Source organism: Anopheles arabiensis, assembly GCF_016920715.1.
Source record: "Anopheles arabiensis isolate DONGOLA chromosome X unlocalized genomic scaffold, AaraD3 X_pericentromeric_contig0003, whole genome shotgun sequence".
Lineage (NCBI taxonomy): Eukaryota > Metazoa > Arthropoda > Insecta > Diptera > Culicidae > Anopheles > Anopheles arabiensis.
The window spans coordinates 2,465,001-2,470,000 of NW_024412081.1; positions in this window are offsets into that span (position 1 = coordinate 2,465,001).

Consider the following 5,000-nt stretch of genomic DNA (forward strand, 5'->3'; position numbering starts at 1 on the left):
TAATTTATATCAACTCACCACTCCCCGAGGGATCCGCAGAATTGCTTCTGGGTCCCGTATCGTTATTTGCGATTCGTTTTTGCATTACACTACATTGAACTATTCCAACTTGTTTATCCGCATGGCGAACATTTGCTGCATAGAACATTTAAGTTCCACTTCGCTCTCCCCTACGTGGGTCTGAGCTTCGCTCTCAGGAAAAAATATGCCACATTTGGTAGGGAGACCCGGTTTCATCACGCTTTGTGCCCTGCACCATATATACCCTCATAAATTTATTCATTGGATTAGATCCAAGGAACACCAGATCATGCACCACTACCCATAATAGCTCATCGAGCTTAGCGTGAATCCTTCGGGTTTCCCTAAGAAGTTCGATTGGTCTTGCAGAGTTTAAAAACAACGAAGCTTAGTTTCAAGCAATGGTTAATATACGCGTATTCAAAACCCTTAGCTGTTACAACTTTTTACTAGAAACCATCACGACGAAGTCTTTGGGTCCGTAGACCCGTGATGTACTGCTCCAGGGAACGTTTTGATAGGGTGGAAGCTCAAAATCATAGGTTAAAATCATCGGCAGAGCCCACCAGACACCACTTTTGCTTCATTAGTTCGGACTATAGGCATACGACGATTTTTATCGCGGAGGGGACGTATGACCCAAACGGGGGCTTAATGACCCACTGCCACTGCAAACCATGCTCCTACGACTAAATAGAGGTAAAACTACGATTTGGTGCAATCTTCATGTTTGACCTCGTAGCAAGGTACCCTCCCTATAGTAGGCAATGAACAAATGATCATAATCCCAGGAGGGCAAAAAATGGGAACCCGAAAGGAAAGCGCTGTTGGCGCGCCTAAGCTACTGGCCCGTAGAGTAAAATGGTACCCCCAACAAAGTTGTCGATTGACATTCTGATTGCACTTTTCATCATCTAGGTGCGTTCCTTACACGTTTTGAGGTGTTTTAGCGAAAAACATGTTTTGAGCCACACGAGCTCTCCGGCCCGTTCGGTGCACATTTTTGAAAAAGCTAGGAGCTGCCCCTAGGTTCGGGGTGTCACAAAATATTGAAAAGTGGTCAAAAACCGCTATCCAGAATCGGATGTAGAATCATTAGACGAACTTAAAATTGTTCTACGACCAATGTCTGCGACGTTTAGTATTCAAGATATGGCCCGCCCTAGGTCTGACCTTGCATTTTCGTGAAAATTTAAAGCATGGCCCTATTTTGAAGCAAAACCCGTATGACTTTAAATGGCCATAACTTTTGAAAACAAGAGCTAGGTTGCGTTCCTTACACGTTGCAAGCCACACGAGCTCTCCGGCCCGTTCGGTGCACATTTTTGAAAAAAAGCTAGGGAGCTGCCCCTAGGTGTCACAAAATATTGAAAGTGGTCAAAAACCGCTATCCAGAATCGGATGTAGAATCATTAGACGAACTTAAAATTGTTCTACGACCAATGTCTGCGACGTTTAGTATTCAAGATATGGCCCGCCCTAGGTCTGACCTGGCATTTTCGTGAAAATTTAAAGCATTAGGAAAAACTATTTTGGAAGCAAAACCCGTCTGACTTTAAATTCCTTACACGTTTTGAGGTGTTTTAGCGAAAAACATGTTTTGAGCCACACGAGCTCTCCGGCCCGTTCGGTGCACATTTTTGAAAAAGCTAGGAGCTGCCCCTAGGTTCGGGGTGTCACAAAATATTGAAAAGTGGTCAAAAAACCGCTATCCAGAATCGGATGTAGAATCATTAGACGAACTTAAAATTGTTCTACGACCAATGTCTGCGACGTTTAGTATTCAAGATATGGCCCGCCCTAGGTCTGACCTGGCATTTTCGTGAAAATTTAAAGCATGGCCATAGGGACGGGTAAAATTGCTATTTTGAAGCAAAAACCCGTCTGACTTTAAATGGCCATAACTTTTGAAAAACAAGAGCTAGGGTGCGTTCTTACACGTTTTGAGGTGTTTTAGCGAAAAACATGTTTTGAGCCACACGAGCTCTCCGGCCCGTTCGGTGCACATTTTTGAAAAAGCTAGGAGCTGCCCCTAGGTTCGGGGTGTCACAAAATATTGAAAAGTGGTCAAAAACCGCTATCCAGAATCGGATGTAGAATCATTAGACGAACTTAAAATTGCTCTACAACCCCCAGTCCGACGCCTCGTATTCGAGATATAGCACTTTGTAGGTCTGACCGAGCAATTTTGTACTGAAATGTATGGCGGACATGTTATTCATTAAACAACATTAACTTGCATCGTGCCCTACTTCATCGGCACAGCTACTATCGACTATCTATTGTTGAAATGGATTGAGTTTGACCATTTTAGCTCTTTTCTTATGCCGTGCACCAACAGTGTGTACCGATCAGGGAAAGTACACTACTTACGCGTTCATGGATGTATATGTTGGTACAAGTTGCCGGTCGGAATAGCAGTGCACCAAAACTGTGTACCGATCAGGAAAGTACAAGACGGAGGGCGCAGCCCGAGCGTACGCGTTCATAGATGTCCATGTTGGTACAACCTACATGTACGTACCTTGTTTTTGTATCAAAAGTTCCAATAAAGTGTTTGTATGCTTAAAATGCTTATCTCAACCGGTCACCTTTTGGCCTGCCCTTTTATAGACAGAAACCTAGAACGATACTCGCGATGTTTGTGTTTTTCCATTCGCCCGGGACGACGAATGAGCTCTGTGCACATCGTGCAGAAAACTGTCTCCTCCTCGTATGTTTTTGTCCCTCCACGCATATAATCACCCACATTTGTGTTCAACACGGACGGCGCAGCCCGAGCGAACGCGTTAATGTTTATGTTTGTGCACACTAAAGTTACAATCCTAGGATTTGGTTATTGCGTCGCAGTGCCCGACCGTCGCGGACACCATTCTTGGACAAAAGTCCAAGTACGTAGAGTACATTCCCTAGGTATGTGCCCGTTCGTGACTTTCGTTGCGTGCTTACAGACACGCTTGGGTATGTTTACCATACAAGGTTTACTAGGAAAACCTGGGAAGGACGCTTGCCCTCCCGTCGCGGACACCATTCTTGGAAAGAAGTCCTGGTACTTAGCGTTCTTTAATGTACTTGATCAGTTTGTATTGCAATTGCTTTGTGCCATTGACTTTTGCTAATGCTCACTAAGGGGTGTTCGTTTGCGATGTGTATGATAAGCAACTGTCTATTCTTACCAGCAGTTAATCAACACTTTTCACCCAAATCATAGGAACGTAGAGTACTTTCCTGATCGGTACACAATTTTGGTGCACCTCTAACTTCGCCAGCACTTTATCGTTACGTTTTGTGCACAACCTTGGGACATGGTGTAAGTTTCATCATTGTTATGTTTGATTCGGTTTATTATGATTGAAAAATACGCTACGTCCAAGAAATCTGAACTCGAATACTTTTGCCACGTTGCGAAAGCTACTGCAAACTCGAATTTAACGTTATTAGTTTTTCGCTAAAAAATCTGCGCTATGTGCCGCCAAAAGCTACTGAGCAACTCCTAGCCGTTTACCGATTTAAAATTTAATTTTCGTTATTAGTTTTAAAAATACGCTAAGTCCCAAAAATCTGAACTCGAATACTTTTTCTATGTGCCGCTAAAAGCTACTGAGCAACGCCTAGGTTGGTACATTTCTGGTACATGGAGTGTATGCGTGCAGGCGTACTGCCGTGCTGGACTGGAAAATCGCACTTGCTACTAGAACGTAGAGTAATTCCCCTAGATAGGTGCTTTTGCATGCCTCTGTTCGACGTCCATGCAACTTGGAACGTGCGACACACGTAGCTAGGCTTCCCCATACATATTCCCTAGGGTAGCACCAAATTGCACACTTTCAGGGGTATATTTTGGTACGGTGTACTGTGCATGGTACAAGTATCATTAGCTCGTGCAATTTATTTTGCATCAAGTTGCGATTGCTGGTGCGTCGAGATAGGAGTGTTTCGCGACTTTTGCCAAGCTTTGGTGCCATTTGGTGAATAATTAATGTTCTAGCCACAATAAACGTGCCACATAATGCCAATAACGAAAACGCCATTTTCAAGGGACTTCCAGTCAAAATGTTTGCAATCAGCGCTTTCCTGTCGAGTTCAGGATTTGGGACTGAGCGATTTTTTTTCACGATCCAATCAAACGACCAGTTCGTGAATAAACAATTCATACAACAGTACATCCCTTCAAAGTAGAAAAAGCCGAATGCTAGGGAGCTCCAGTCAAAAACGTTGTCATTGGCGCTTTCTTCTCGAGTTCAGGATTTGGGACTTATGTTTTTTCACGATCCAGCCAAAAGACCAGATCGTGAAATAAACAATTAACACAACTGTACTAGTACATCCCTTCAACTGAAGCAAGCGCACCATACATGACCCGTACGCTAATCATCCAAGCACATGACACGTCAACTAAGTCAACACATAATACAACTTGGAAAACTAACGGGTAAGTAGGTCATCTCGTACACGACGACACACCGACCAAACCAGGTCAACACGTCACATGCACAAGACATCCTACTACCAAGGCCGACCACCTCGACACACGACCTGTTAACCGAACATGGTCAACACCATCATGTGCAAGGCAACCGGGCCAAACGGGTCAACTTATACAACTTGTAACGAGCATGTGTAAGCTTACTGGTGTGGTCCGCACGGTCCTCACATCAAGACAATCAAGTCGAGAACGAGGCACGCCGACAAGCTCATTAGTGTTAAGTGTCCTTCTCCATCCTATGTCAAGTCACTCGTCTGACACGGAAGTAGCCAACTCTTGTCCACTAGTATAAAGGAACGGTCTCCAGACCAGGTCAAGTCACTCGTCTGACAAGGAAGGAGCACGCACCAAGCTTCACCAGAGCACGGTACCACGGTCCCCAGACCAAGATGGTTAGTTACGCCAACGAGGAAGGGGCACGCGTTCCCTTGCTACACTCAACTTAGTACACTCATGCTCTCACAAGAGTATCCCCTGTGTCGACGTGGTCCCC